A 16,809-nucleotide genomic window follows, 5' to 3' on the forward strand; every position below is an offset into this window, starting at 1 on the left:
GATGGGGAATGCAGTCAAGAAATTAAAAGACGCTTGCTCTTGGGATGGAAAGCTATGGCAAATCTAGACAGCATACTAAAAAGAGGAGACATCACCCTGCCAACAAAAGTGTGCATAGTCAAGGCTATGGTTTTCCCAGTTGCAATGTATGGCTGTGAAAGTTGGACCATAAGAAAGGCTGAGCGCCAAAGAATTGGGGCCTTTGAACTATGGTGCTGGAGAAGACTCCTGCGAGTCCCTTGGACTACAAGGCCATCAAACCAGTCGGTCCTAGAGGAGATCAACCCCAACTGCTTTTTATAAGGCTAAATCTTGAAGATGAAACTCCAATACTTTGGCCACCTAATGAGAAGGAAGGACTCACTGGAGAAGACCCTCATGCTGGGAAAGATGGAGGGGAAAAGAAGAAAGAGATGACAGAGAATGAGGTGGCTGGGTGGAGTCACTGAAGCAGTAGGTGTGAGCTTAAATGGACTCCAGAGGATGGTAGAGGACAGGAAGGCCTGGAGGAACGTAGTCCATGGGGTCACGATGAGTCGGACACGACTTCACAACTAACAATAACAACAATAAAGCCATAAACCATAACCGATATAACACAGTGGCTAAATCCATCCAGGCCTGATTCCCTAAATTTTTATTTAATCTGCAGCATTTTTAGATGGATCCAGTAAGTTCCAGCCTAGTTTATTGTGTTGGAAAATTGAGCGCTTTTAAAAAATTCAACACCAATTAACTCTGAAATCGCTTGAATTATCTATCTTAAGATTTCTAGCTACAGAGAGTCCCTCAGTTCTTTGCAACTGACTTGATTATGGAACTGCTTTTATTGTTATAATGATTTTGAACCAAAGTCTGTATTCCAATAATCTGGGACTTTATTGATAAATTATTTTGGGCTTTAAATTTTTTTTTTTCTCTTAATGATACAGCTTTCGAACTACCATATTTAAGGGGGTTCCCCTTTAATAATCTCTTCTCCAGTTTCTGCTATACTGGTGCAGATGGTACAGTTCTGCTGCACTTGTACATATCCATAAAAAGAGATATAAACCGTGAGAAAATGGCATTAGTAGTGGCTTCATATGGTGAGTTTTTAAACTTTTAACTCTGGTTCTTTCTTGTCCATTTGGCTGCTCCTCTCCCTGTTCCTGCATTTCGGAACTATCTTATTCTACTTCAGTGACACCATCAATATGGCCTTTCATCAGCATTTTCATTTTCACACACAGAGAATACATTGTGTAATCATGTCCTTGACTGGAACAACTCCTGTGGGGAAAAGCCTGTCCAGTGGGTATCTAATACAAGATTCAAAAAACTGCCGAACCATATAATTGCCTGATGGACTCATTCAGTTATTTGAGGTATGGCGCACATTTCTCTTAGAGTCACTTGAGAGCAGATTTCACCTTCAGCCATAACCTTTCAACCAGAACCTTACTCTGTTTTCACCTTTGCTGTTTCGCTGAGAGCTACTAAGGTGTCAGGGATGGACTAATACAGCCTGTGCTTTTCAATTGTTTTGAAAATTACAGAAACATTAAGAGAGATTGAGTAGTCATTGAGAGGAAATGCGGGAGAAGCATTTAGGCAGAAGATTTCCATTCAGAAGAATGGGTCCAGTACAGGAGGCATCAATCATCTGAAGATTATATAACTTTAGCTTTTAAATTATAGGGGAATCAAACCTTAGAGTGAGATATTGCTGCTGAACTAGCGTTGTTTGATGTTCCAGTGTTCGACTGTTCTTAAAAAGTGGCCATGCTGATTTGGGATTATGGGAATTACAGTATGAGATCCAAAATTGAGTATTCTCTTAAATCTTCTAGCCCGCCATGGTAGTCTTTAAACATGTTGGGTTTTTAAAGTTTCATGATTCTTCAGAAGCCTGAATGCTGTCTAAGGCTTTATAGGAATTGAATTGCTCCCTGCTCCCCTGAGAACTATCTTCAAGTACATTAACAGCTTCTCATACAGAAAACGGGGAAATGCTTCGTAGTTGTTCTCGAAGATTGAACAAGAAATCAGGGGTTTAAATTACAAAGAAGCAGATTTGTGGTGGAGATTAGGAACACTTTCAGCATTGTTGAATAAGAGCAAACAACAGTGGGGTAAACTGTGACAGGAGGTCCTAGAGCAGTGTTGGCGAACCATTTTGGCACTGAGTGCCGAAATGGGAGCATGCGCAGGGTGGGGGAAATGGCAGAAACCAAAAGAGCATCTCCCCGATTCGCACGTGAGGCAGTGGCAGAAACTGGAAGAGCAGTTCCCCGGTGTGCATATGCACATTGGGAAGCTGAGCTTGTGGTTTCCAGCATGCACGTGAGCTCGGGTCACCTGGTCTTGCAGTTTCTGCTCACACAAAGACCAACTGGCTGGTACGCATGAGCATGCTAGAAACCGGAAGCTCAGCTTCCTGGCGCACACATGCATGCTAAGGAACTGCTCTTCCCGTTTCCAGCACTCCTTTGCATGTGCGCATGTGCGCGTCAGAACCCAGAAGAGCAACAGACGACAGCTGGCATTCCCAGAGAGATGGCTCTGCATGCCACTTCCAACACACATGCCATAGTTTCGCCTTCACAGTCCTAGAATCATAAAGTTAGAGATTATTTAATCCAAAACCTTGCTTAGTGCAGGATTCATCGCAACAGCTTTGAGCATGCAGAAGTAAAACAGAACTCACCATATCATGAAGGCAGCTTCCAGTGGTGGGTTCTGCATCCCGTTCCAACCGGTACAGTTGGAACGGGCCCAGCGGCGTCCTCAGGGACGCGCGCAATGTGTCCATGCATCATAGCGCCTCCGTGAGCCTCCATAATGCTCCAGTTGCTCTGCAAAGCATCACACAGGAGCTATACATGCCATGTGCATGCCCGGAAGCGCGGAAGCCTTAAAAGACAGGTAAGGAGCTTGGGCGGGCAGGTGGGTCCTCCGGAGCACTGTACTGGAACAGTATCCAGTGCTCCAGGCAGGCTCCGGTATGCCTGTACCGGGGCGTACCACCTGCAACCCACCACTGGCAGCTTGTTCTATTTACTGATAGTCCATACAGTCAGGAAATTCATCCTGAGGTCTAAATCAAGCTTCTTTCATTGTAATGTTAACCTTCTTAACTGAAGGAGCTTCTTCGATGAGAAGTGAAATGTCTTCAAAGAAAAAACAAAATCCAGTTGCTTCTTGAAAGAAAGCACCTTTGGGACCACCATGACCTGGGTGGCTTGAGAAGCTCCATAGACATTTAGTTAGCCCACTGATTTTCACCCTGGCCTTTGGACAATGGAGGATAAGTCCCCTCTTTCGACTGTGTAAGAACCCTTCAGACTTTTGAAGACTGCTTTCATATCTGCCCTCTGCTGCCTTTTTTGCAGGCAAAGCATTTCCACATCCTTTGACCATTCATCACAGAACTTAATTTATGGATTCTTGACCATCTTAGTAACCCTCCTATGAACTTGTTCATAGCACTATAATTTTGAAGCGTGGTGTTCAGAATTGGGCAGAGCACTCCCAATGTGATCTGGTCAGGGCAGAACAGAATTGAATAATTAGTTCCTATATTTGGGATTCTACAGATAGTCCTTGCTTAAAGACCACAACTGAGTCCAGAATGTCCATGGTAGGTCGTTACAATTGCTAAGCAGGTTACCGTGCACTCTGATTCAATTCTACAACCATTTTTACAGATGTCGTAAAGTGAATCACTGCAGGTTAAGTGAATTATGTGATCTTTAACCAAACCACATGGTCATTAAGCGAATTCATTCTCTCAAATGGGCATGTTTGCCAGAAATGCGCAAAAATACATTTGGAAATTGGCAAAAACATTGCAATTCATGGTCACATGGCCAAAGGACATGACAAACTGGTTGCCAAGCACCCAAAAATGTGATTGCAGGACCACCAGAAGGGCAGCAATGATACATTTGGAGACAGGTCATAAGTAACTGTTTTGGGGTCCCTAATATTGAACATTCACTAAGCAACTTTCATTAAGTGAGAACTGCCTATATCTCTTATTAATATACCTTAAGAAATTATAGGTAATCTTTGTCTAGTGACTGACACAGTTAGCAACCATTCCTGAAGTACAACAGTGATGAAAAAGTATCTTTATGACCAATATCACAAGTCTGCAAAGCAAAAGAAAGCTAAAGTAGGAACATAAGCATAGTTGCAGCTTTTCTTAGTGACTGTGTCACTTAATGACCAAGTTGCGAGTAACAATTGAGAGACCGCCTGCTGCCAATTACCTCCCAAAGAACCATTAGATCACACAGGGTTGGGCTCCTCCAGGTTCCGTCTACTAGCCAATGCCACCTGGCTACTACCCGGGGGAGGGCCTTCTCTGTGGCAGCTCCGGCCCTCTGGAACGAACTCCCCGCAGGGATTCGGACCCTCACCTCTCTCCAGGCCTTCCGAAAAGCCGTCAAAACCTGGCTTTGCCGGCAGGCCTGGGGTTGATAAGTTCCCTCCCCTCTCGACTTGTATGGTTGCGTGATTCTTGCTGATTTTAATTATCTGTATTCTGTTTTTATGTTCCCCCTTTTCCCTTTTTGAATTGTTCGCCGCCCTGAGTCCTTCCCGGAGAAGGGCAGCATACAAATAATAAAATTCAATTCAATTCAATTCAATTGTGATCATTAAACAAGGACTGATTGTATGCCTTTTTATAGCTGTATCACAATGTTGATCATGTTTACTGTATACTGCAGGAGTCAAAAAGAGGGCTGTGGAAATATCTACAGGCCCCTCACATCTTGGACATAAATTGTTTCAACTTATGCCCTCAAAACGACACCATAGGGCACTGCACACCAGAACAACTGGGCACAAGGACAGTTTTCCTCAATGCCATCCCTCTGCTTAACAACTAATTCCCACAACACTGACAATAATTTAATAAGACAGTATTACTATTATTCTTCTCTTCCTTCCTAGTATCTATCTCTTCCCACTTATGGCTATAACCATGTTGTTTGTATCTTTCAATTTATATTGTTTTATTTGTTTTGTAGTACGATTTAGCTTATTAGTAACCTTGACTATCACTAAATGTTGTCTCTTTTTATTCTTGATGAATGTATTTTATTCTCCTTATGTACACTAAGAACATATGTACCAAAGACAAATTCCTTGTGTGTCCAATCACACTTGGCCAATAAAGAATTCTTTTTTAAAAAAAATATTTTATTAGACAGTTTTTCCCCATTTTTTCAAACATAAATATAATCTTTGCAACATTTCTACGTTGTTAAGCATCCATTTTACTCCTTTCATCCATACGTATATACTTTTATATATCTCTATCTCTGTCTGTCCATCTATCTATCTATCTATCTATCTATCTATCTATCTATCTATCTATCTATCTATCATCTCTAGCTCTAGCTCTAGCTCTAGCTCTAGCTCTAGCTCTAGCTCTAGCTCTAGCTCTAGCTCTAGCTCTATCTATCTATCTATCTATCTATCTATCTATCTATCTATCTATCTATCTATCATCTCTAGCTCTATCTATCTATCTATCTATCTATCTATCTATCTATCTATCATCTCTAGCTCTAGCTCTAGCTCTAGCTCTAGCTCTAGCTCTAGCTCTAGCTCTAGCTCTAGCTCTAGCTCTAGCTCTAGCTCTAGCTCTAGCTCTAGCTCTATCTATCTATCTATCTATCTATCTATCTATCTATCTATCTATCTCTATCTCTATATCTGTCTGTCTGTCTATCTATCTCTCTAGCCTGAAGATGGCGAGTGAGACCTCACCAAAACGTTGCAAAGACAATCTCAATCTTACACGGGAAAAGACCTGAATACAACAAGACCAGCATACATACACCCATGAAAATCTACGAAAACAAACATATTGTTTTCGTAGATTTATTGTTGTTTCATAGATTTATTGTTGTTTCGTGTTGTCACGGCTTGGGTGGTGGGTGCGTGGGGCTCATTTGTTGACTAGGGCTGGTTTCCAGAGGTCTGGTAGGTGGGAGGTATCATCATGTTTATTCATGTTGTGGGGGTGTTTCTCTATTTCGATAACTTCCATAATTATTCTCCTGTTGAAGTGTTCTGTTTTGAAGATTAACCTGGTTCTTTCAAAATTAATTTCATGTCCTGTAGCTTTAAGGTGCTGGAAAAGGGAGGAAGTTTTTTTTCTTTTTTTCTTACTGCGTTCTTATGTTCTGTGATGCATGCATTTATTCTCCTGTTCGTTTGTCCTATGAATGTTGCAGGGCAGATTTTGCATGGTATTTCGTAGACTCCTTGGTTTTCTAGCTGGATTTTGTCTTTGGGGTTTCTTAAGATGTTGGCCCCACCCATCGCCCAGGATATTACAACACGAAACAACAATAGACACACAGCCAGCACCAATCAGCACCAATCTACCAATTATGATACAACCACACAACCAATCATTCCACTTACTGAAACAAAGCCAGCACTCCACACACACACACAGCAAGATTTATAGAAAGACGGCAGCTCCGATCACACTTTGAGCCCTAAACCCAGCCTGAAGATGGCAAGTGAGACCTCGCTGAAATTTTGGCAAGGCAATCTCAAACTTACATGGGAAAAGACCTGAATACAACAAGACCAGCATACATACAACCGTGAAAATCTACGGATGTGTTTGTGTGTGTGTGTGTATGTGTGTGTGTGTGTGTGTGTATACACATATATATACATATACATATATATTTTATATTTTATATATATACATTTTTCATCTACTCCTATAGTTATTTATACTTATATTTCTTATATTTCTATTAATCTTCCCATGTTCTTATTTCCATACAATACATCTTATAGCCTTCTATGTACATATGTTTCTTTTACATATCTTGTTCAGTACTATTTTATATATAGTCCATCTTACATTAACCCTTGTTAATTTTTCAGTTTTATGATTATTTTCTAATTTCTTAAACTTTTCCCCTTTTTTAAAAATATTTTTATTAAGCAGCTTTTCTCCATTTTTAAAAAACATAAATATCATCTTTGCAACATCTCTACATCATTAAGCAGGCCAATAAAGAATTCTATTATCTTGTGCCTGACAGTACACTTTCACATCTACTGGTACAAAGCCCAATCTCTCACATGTTATACAGTACTTGGGCCTTATATTTTGTTCTAGTTCAGATGCAAAACTTTCTCTTTCTCCTAATTAAATTCAATTCTATTTATTTCAGCCCATGCTCAAACCTAACCAGATCTTCTTGAATCTCAGCTTTAGGTCCTTTGCAAACTTAATATTCCCCTGAATTTCTCACCAAAGTCATTGATAAAAATGTACAATAGCCCAGCTCTTCCTATAGTTTGCAACTTTTCCTTTCTATTGTAATCTATAACAGTGGTGGGTTGCTCTTACCGTCGCTATTGGTACGCTGCTCGTGGTCTGTTCGTGCACTGCACATGCACCGGACATGCGCTGTACATGCATGCACACTCCACCACCCCTGAAACACCCAGCTGCTCATCGGAGGCCGCGTGCATAATTGACCCGGTTGCTTCAAAAACAGGTACAGAATGCGGGCAGGCGGGCGGGCCAAACGAGCCACCATACTGGTATGCTAGCTGTTGCTCCCGACTAGTATTGGTACGGCCATACAGGGCCATACCAGTCGGAACCCACCACTGATCTATAACTAGTTCATAACATTCTCCTAACAATAGATTTATTTTTTTAACATATCCCAAAACATTTTTTTTCTTTTTTTGAGTGGTATTGCTTGAAAGCCTCAGCTCATTCTGAACTTTACCCTTGTACTTGACAGAGTTATTATAATTTCTGAAGAATACCTTGCATTCTTCCTGCTGATGATTTGCAACTCTGTGTTCAGGGTCACATTCTGTAGAATTTCTCATCCTTCCTGGACCCCGGGCATTTCTTCAGAATTCAAGTGATTGGATAATACTTTTTGTCTAGGACTTCATGCAAATTCACTGACCTGAGGTTCAGTACCCAGATGTGACTCTTCTCCGTTCTCTTTTCTCGGATATTACAAGGATAACGTGATTACTTTCCCAAAGTTATAGTCACCTTTATTTCTTCCACGCGTTCCTCTCTCTTGTCCATCTTTGGACAAATGAAGTTGTCAGGAAAACAAGAATAATAATTTAGTCTTGGCAGAGTGAGATTCCCAGCAGATGTCAGGATAGTAGAAATCCTCCATTATAATGACATATGTCTTTGAAAGACTGTTCATCTAATCCAGAAAAGCCTTGTTTGTTTATTTGGCCTGCCTAGTTTTACAATAAACTCTCAGAGAAACGACTTCTAATGGGATTTCTTTACTCTGCTTTCTGAATATCTTACTCTATATAGAGTGGATAGCTGGACTCTTGCTATGTCTGCTTCTTTTTTTTTTTAAGTACCCTTCCATTGTTACATACAATCATGAGTATCAGGTAGCTCATTAGGTTTCAGTGAAGCCTATCAGATCACATTTGTCTTCCTCAGTTAGGATCGCTAATTCTCTCTCATTTATCCTCATAATTATATCAGTCTTTCCAGAGTGAGTAAAAGGATATTTTGTATGATATGTGTCTCAGGTGAATAATCAATATTTATGATGCTTCTACCTACTATAAGTCGATGTAGTACCAAGAATTTAAACATAGCTTAGAAAAATAAAGATAAAGGTTCCCCTCACACATGTCCTAGTCATTCCCGACTCTAGGGGGAGGTGCTCATCTCTGTTTCAAAGCCAAAGAGCCAGAACTGTCCAAATATGTCTCCGTAGTCATGTGTCCGGCATGACTAAATGCCAAGGGCGCACAGAACGCTGTTACCTTCCCAACAAAGGTGGTTCATATTTTTCTACTTGCATTTTTAAATGCTTTTGAACTGCTAGGTTGGCAGAAGCTGAGACAAGTAGCAGGAGCTCACTCCGTTACGTGGCGCTAGGATTCGAACTGCCAAACTGCCAACCTTTCTGATCGACAAGCTCAGCAGCCACTGAGCCACTGTGTCCCTTAAAATAACCTTGGCTGATTCCAAAGAAAGCTACTAAATCCACAGCTTTAAAAGCTATATTTAGCTATGAGAGACTCCTTCCCTATATGTGTTGCTAATCACAACTTCTGTGATTAGAGTCTAAAGGAACAAAGTCTTCTAGCATTAGTGTACATGTATATATTTCCCCGTAAGTCAGAACTCTGCTGGATAATTGTTGGCGTGGAAGCCAATGGCCACAAATTGTTGTCTGGAAAGAGCTGAAACAATTGAAGTTAACACTAAGAGGTAGAGCTTGCTTAGAATGTTCACCATTTTAAGAATACCTGAATTGGACATATACATCACCAAAAGGTGAGAAGCATATCGGACCATAAAGTTATCTTAATTAGCAAATCTCCTACACTTTTAAAAAAGCTTCGCAAACCAACTTAATATATGTATAGCAGGCTCCCAGATGCTGCTCAATTATTTTTTTGCCCCTCCAACAATTTAGAAACAGCCAACTTTCAACAAAACAGGGACATTTATTTTGCTTCAAAGGGGATAAGATCAATGGTGAGATTCAAATAATTTAACAATCGGTTCTCTGCCCTAATGATTTCTTCCAATAACCAGTTCACCAAACTGCTCAGAAAGTTAACAACTGGTTCCCCCAAAGTGGTGCAAACTGGCTGAATTCTACCACTGGATAAAACCACTGCTTGGAGATTTCTTTCAGGGGATATATGCTGTTGTTGGATTCATTTGCTGCAAAAACAGTGCCTAATTTTTTAGATATAACACAAAGCCATACTCCTTTGTTAGAGTTATCTAGGGCAGGGGTGTCAAACTCATGTCGTTATGGCGGCGTTACATGACATAGCAGGACTTTTCTCCCTTTCACTAAACCGGGGGTTGACGTGGCCAGCGTGTGACGCATCCGACCCATGGGCCCTGCTCCAAAGGATATTGTAAAATACTGCAGATCAGTGAAGTATTCCAGGATTCTTTAATAACAATGTTCTGTACCCAATATCAGCATTTAAGCACAGTTCTTAGGTTCAGTGGGAAAAAGTTATATATGTACCTGTTGTGGCCCAGCAGGAGCTGTTGGAGCTACCATCAGACTCCGACAGCGAGGGGTCCTATGAGTCGACTCTGGAGGATGTGGAGGACCCTGGACAGGGTGCAGAGAGGCTGGTTGGCCACCAGGAGGCGCCTGAGCATTGGAGCAGTGGGGAGGAGCCAAGGGAATTGTTCCTCGATGCCCGGCACTGAAGAGCTGATAGGCGTAAGGAACAGTTGCACAGTTACAGGAGATAATTGCACTCAGCTGGTGGTAATTAGGCTTCTCTCAAGACTATAAGAGGACTGCTTGTGCACACGCCCCGTTGCAGGAGTCAACGCATTGACTAAAAGTTGGAGAACTTTTGTGGCTAGCTTGGCAGGCTGGATTGCTGCCAAGGCTTGTCTGTGCTGGATTGCTGCCAAGGCTTGTCTGTGCTGGATTGCTGCCAAGGCTTGTCTGTGCTGGTTTGCTGCCAAGGACCTGTTGGTCTGTTAATAAATTCCTTAAAGTATATTTGGCTCGGCGTGCTTTGGTGTGGGACGAGGGGGGGTCAGAACATGTACCTATATCCTTATGAGGAAAAGATATTAAGGCTTTAATTTTGACACAAAAAATGTTTTCTTCTCATCCTTCTTCTCTTCCTCACACTTTATTTGTGAGGAGACTGGGAATGGACCAATCTGCAATTGAGTTGTGTTGTTTTTTTCTTAAGCCATGGCTAAACTTCAGGAATTAATTGATCGTAAACATTTTAAAAAAACTAGTACGGGTATTCTCTTACGCATATGTTAATGGAAGGAAAATAAGCATTCGTGTCTGTACTTATTTTGAGACATCATTTTCCATCTGGGGATCATTTCCATCAGCAAGACTTTTCCTCTGTTTTCCCATTAAGAAGAAATTTGAATGAGTGAGAAATTTGTTTAATCATCCTCGGCGACATCCGCTGAATTCTAATGCTGTTTGATTACACTAGTCACACAAAAAATGTCAAGTGCATTTCCATTTAAAATGCTTGCTTAAGCAGCCAAGCAAATGAAAAACACCCAGAAATCATCAGACGTTGGGTAGATTTGAGAATCCTTATGCCGTTCACACGCGGAGATTGGTATTCAGCCATTCTGCGTGCTTTTTTAAAATAATGCATTTTCATAGCGCATCATTTCCCTAAATGGGGATGATATATCACCCACAGAGATTGACTCACAAATCAAGTAACGGCTTTTCATATTAGATGGTGATCATCTTAGGAGTGGATCTGTTAAACGTCTTTCTCCTAGGGTTTTTGTATTCTTCTCTTTAAATTATCATTGTGGGAGTTGGGCTGAAGGTTTGCATTACTTGGATTTGAGCATCCTTAACAAAGCCCTTCTGTTTTCTTTATCTTTTTTGGAGAATGTAATCCAATATGCCTGCAAAGTATCATATTTTTCGGAGCATAAGACACACCTTTTTCCCTCAAAAAAGAGGGTGAAAATCTGGGTGCGTCTTATACACTGAATACAGCATTTTTGGCCTCCCAAAACCCAACCCCCTTTGTAAAAATGGCCATGCATAGCTTTTAGGAGGCTTCCAGAGCCCTCCTGGGGGCTCGGGAGGGCAAAAATGAGCAAAAAATGGGTCATTTTTTTCTCATTTTTGCCCCCACAGCCCCCAGGAGCACTCTGTAAAAAGGGCTGTGTTTTTTTGTCAAAAAATGGGGCTGTTTTTGGGAGGTCTGCAGAGTGCAAAAACTTTTTTTTAATTTGCCTCTTCAAAATCTTGGTGTGTCTTATACTCTGGTGTGTCTTATATTCCGAAAAATGCAGTAGGTTGCAGCTCAAGACCTTGATCAAAGATAGCATGCAAAGGAAAAACTCTGCCTATGATTAATGTTGAAAGAAATATCCATCTAGTTCAGTGGTGAAATCTAATTTTCCCCCCACCAGTTCTGTGGGCATGGCTTGGGGGGACTGCCACATGACTGACTGGGCGTGGCCAACTCTTTCTTTCACTTTCAGCTATTTTTTTAGCTTTTTAAAGCATTTTTTTCCCTGCCGGTTCACCTCAACTGGTAGGGGGGAAATACTTTAAAAAGCGGGGGGAAATCTTCCAACGATTGCGCGGCTCACAGCTGAGCCACGTGATACTTGGAAGCTTTTTTTTACTACCAGTTCGCAGAACCAAGGACAATCGTTCCTATCAGTTCAGTCGAACCGGGCTGAACCTGGAGGAATTCACTCCTGATCTGGTTCGGTTCCAAGCTGGGAGAAAGATACTAAAAACATGGAGGCTGATTGGAAAGATGGTTTAATGATGAAGCAGAATCATCAAGCACACGGTCCTGGCGCAGCTGAACACATGGAGTTGAGAGTGGGTGGTTTTTATACCTTCTTTTGGGATTTGTATTTGAGCTTCCTGTTCCTGTGCAAGGACCTATCTGTTTATATTCTATTGGCTGTTGTCAGATTCCTATGGCTGTCATGCAGGGGTCATATCTGGCTTTATAGGCAAAAGAGGAAATGCAAATCCTAGGTGTTTGTCGGAGCTAATTTTGTCAACCTTTTGTTTGTTGCTTATCTAGAGTTTCTGCCCAACCCAATCTTTCTGAATGGATTGCCAAATCTGCATTTCTAAAAGCTGGCCTCCTAAGTTTCTGCTTGGGGCAGGGAAACTGGGACTGGATTCTGAATAGTTGGCCCAATCTTTCTTAATGGGCACAAAATCTCCTGGAGGCTATTAAGAAAGACTAAATCTAATTTCTGCCTTTAAGAGCATGTTTCTCCATTTCTCTTTTAGAGAAATGTTCTGCCTTTTAAATATTTTCCAAAATATTTCATTCTTCTGGAGGGTAGATGCTGACTTTCTACATTAGAAAACTGTTAAATCAAGAAGTAAGATTTTAACTTGGTCCTATACTTTCTTCTGTGCATTTCTCCCTTTTGCAGCTGTTTTAATGTAGTGCAGAAGCTATCTGTCTTCAAACAACCAACAAGATCAGACCTGGTTAGTATCTGAATGGGAGTCAACCAGGGCATACTGTATGTGAGTTATACTGTAAAATAAAACAGCTCTCAGAACATGACAGTCAAAAATTACTTGTGTACAGTTGCCAATAAAATTACATGAACATAAGGCATTTTTTACTTCAATTTAGTTTGGGGAAAAACAGAAAGTAAGCAGGAATATATCAATCCAAATCAATCCACCACAGCATGAGGAACTTTTTATACAGTAGTCCTCAACTTATGATCACAATTGAGCCCAAAATTTCTGTTGCTGAGTGAGATATTTGTTAAGTAGAATTTACTCCAGTGTATGACTTTTCTTAGCGAGGCCATTTTGAAGCTTCAGTGTTGCCACACTGGAGCTGAAGAATAAGAAGGGGAAATAAAAATAGCTGGGGTTTTGTAGTCAAAACAAAATACTTTCCCTTGGGGACCAAGGACATTTCCACAGGTGGTCAGAGAGAGGAGGAGTGAAGTTACCAGGCAACCCAGATAACACTTTGATTGGATCATGTGAGGAAGGGGGGAAACTTTTACTTTTAATTATGTGAAAACCGCAGGAACATTCAGAGTCAGTTTTCACGAGCCTGTGCCAATATGATATGTCCAATAAAACTTTTCTTGCCACAATTGTTAAGTGAATCACTATGTCAATCCTGAAGCTGACCTGAGCAAGGCCATTTTGAGGCTTCAAGTGTTGCCACATTGGAGCTGAAGAATATGGAGGGGGGAATAGAAATAGCCGGGGTTTTGCAGTCAAAACAAAATACTTTCCCTTGGGGACCAAGGACATTGCCACAGGTGGTCAGAGAGAGGAGGAGTGAAGTTACTAGGCAACCCGGATGCACTTTGATTGGATCATGTGAGGAAGGGGGGAAACTTTTACTTTTAATTATGTGAAAACCGCAGGAACATTCAGAGTTGGTTTTCATGAGCCTGTGCCAATATGATATGTCCAATAAAACTATTCTTTCCTACCTGCCTTGGAGTTCTGTTTGCTATGGGCGTAAAACTTGGAACCCTGACACACTGCAGTTCTTAAGTTAGTAACATTAAGTGAATCTGGATTCCCTAGTGACTTTGCTTGTCAGAAGATTGGAAAGGAGGATCACATGACTCCAGGACACTGTCATAAATATGAGCCAGTTGCCAGGTGGCTGAATTTTGATCACGTGATCATAGAGATGCTGCATGGTTGTGTGAAAAATGATCAAAAGTCACTCTTGCCAGCACCGCTCTAACTTTGAACGGTCACTAAAAGAACTGTTATAAGTCAAGGACTACCTTTCTGTTAAGAACTAATCTACCACATGGATTCAATGTGGGTTAATTGGTAGATTTTTTTCATCTCCCATTTTGAGGCAGAGTGATTAGACCATCAACTTAATCACTACATGGATGATATATTATATCTTACCCCTTTCTCCCTTCCTTCTTCTCCTGACCATAAATCAGAACCAACATCATCAAATCAAGGAAAAAGGAAAAAGAAAAAACCTGAAAGAGATCCGTATGTTTCTTCCCCTGAAGAACTTCCAAATGTTGTTTCCAAGTTACAGTTTTTAATGTGACAGAAAGGGAAAATTGTTGACCATATAACCAGAGAATAATTCGATTAAACCTATTGACATTTTATTACATTTAAATATAAATCACATGGCATCAGATTTGACTTTTGTCCTGGCTGCACCTATTAGTATTTAGTATTCCAAGATCTCCCACTGTGCCTGCCAACTCAAAAACGATTGGGCATCTCTGCTGCGTTTCATGTGTGAGAACAAAATCAGAAATGCCTTAAAGCTGAAAACAATAAATCAAAAGAAGCGGTGCCTCCACAAAGTTTTTGCAGTTTTATTGTGACAGTTCCACATCTCAAGTCATAACCCAAGGGGTTCAGATCTTGACAGTAATCATATTGAAAAAAATAGCACACATCCACAATTAAACCTCGGCATTCTTTTAAAAGTCCAAGCACATTATTCCATACTCCAAGCACTGATTTTTTTAAGGGAGCAACTTCTGGTCAAGATTTCAGTTGTTACATGATAGTATGGGCAAAAAGTTTGGATATACTATAGAATTAGATAAATGGCAAAAACTTTGGGAGAGAAATTACAAATTGACAATGACTACTACATATAAGGAGAACCTGTATCAAATGTATTACAAGTGGCATTTGCTAGCAAAGATGTTTGAAAACATATCCGCTTATGGATTTTAAAATCTGTACAAAACTTCTTAGTTTTTATTTGCCAAACCTATCCCCATTTGCCTGTCTGCCTGTTTCCCTGCTTGCCTACCTCCTGCCCATCCAGGCTGCACAAATCTTCAAAGAAATTATTTGACTTAAAAGGATTCAGATGGGCTAGTATACAAGTATATATAGTAAATATATTGAGATTAACTACATCATCTGTATTTAATTACATTTGTTTTAAATTAAATTAAAAAATAAATAAAGATCATGTCATGGCCCATCTATTTTTTTTTAAGCTGGCCCAGATCGCTCTTTGAAATGTGGATTTTAAGTATAAACCCCAGCCGCCCAAGAGATACTGTCCTTGATTCAGAATTCAATATATATTCATGTTCGAAATGCAGGGATATACATGAATAAGGAAGCATTTTGCTTCTGAAGAATGGCAGGAAAGGAACTTTTCCAGTAGATAAATGACAGATAATTACGAATCATATAGCATGGGAAACAGTCTACAAATCTATATATGGAAGACGTTGGCTTTTTAAAAACGACTGGGTTGTAATGAGATAGCGTGGGAGTATAAAAACATGAAGCCTTGCACTTACATAGTAATTTTTCACCATTTTATATTTATGTTCCCTTCTATATTTATTATACCATATATCAAGAGAGATTTCTTTCTCACTGACTAAATTTTATCTATATGCAGATGACACAAACATCTAGAAATATGGTAAATGTGAAAGAATTGAAGTGCGTTCAGAAGCCAACTTTTGTAGTGGGATTGTGTGAGGGTTGATAAACTTGAATAAAACTCCGTAAACCGTGAAATTGGGGGTTCGGAAGGGAACAGAACAACCACAGAAGGACAATGTTATGGCAGGTTCCTTAGACAAATGTTGTGGCTTTATTGTGAGACCATTTTTGTTGGCTTTTCATTGCAAGTTTGCTCTGTCATACTAGAAGTTGCGCTAATCATTTATTCCCTTTCCCCCCAGCATATATCCTTGCTTAGTGATTGACTTATATAGCACCCATTCACATGACAAGAGTGATGAAAAAGTAACTTTGTCACCAATGTTTGCATTGGTGACATTCACACGTCTGTAAAGCAAAGGAAAACTGAACATGGGAAAATGGGAAATACGTTCTCTGGGTTTAAAAATTCAGTTTTCTGAACCCTCCAGTCTCTGTTGCCATGTTGTGTTTGATTTTAATACATAATCATGAATGGGTACAGGGGGAGACACAATTCTCCTACTATTACAACCATATCCTTATGGAATGTCAGATACATTTCAACACCCTGTGTTTATTTTGAGCCCAAAAACCCATGAGATTCAACTCCTGTAGAGTAGATTAAGCAAATAAATAAATAATATTCTTCTAAAATAAACCAGTGTTTAAGTTGCAGCAAAACTCCATTATGTGTGTCAGCCTCTCAAAGATATATAAATTAAATGACCTGAGAAATATTACACACACACACACACATCTTCCATGGTTTAAAGCTAAATTAAATAAAGGAGCTGTCCCATCACCCTCTTCAATTACTTTCACATAATCCATAAATGGCTTGTCACTTTTCCTACTTCCACTTAAT

Source organism: Thamnophis elegans, chromosome 9 (genome assembly GCF_009769535.1).
Source record: "Thamnophis elegans isolate rThaEle1 chromosome 9, rThaEle1.pri, whole genome shotgun sequence".
NCBI classification, from domain to species: domain Eukaryota; kingdom Metazoa; phylum Chordata; class Lepidosauria; order Squamata; family Colubridae; genus Thamnophis; species Thamnophis elegans.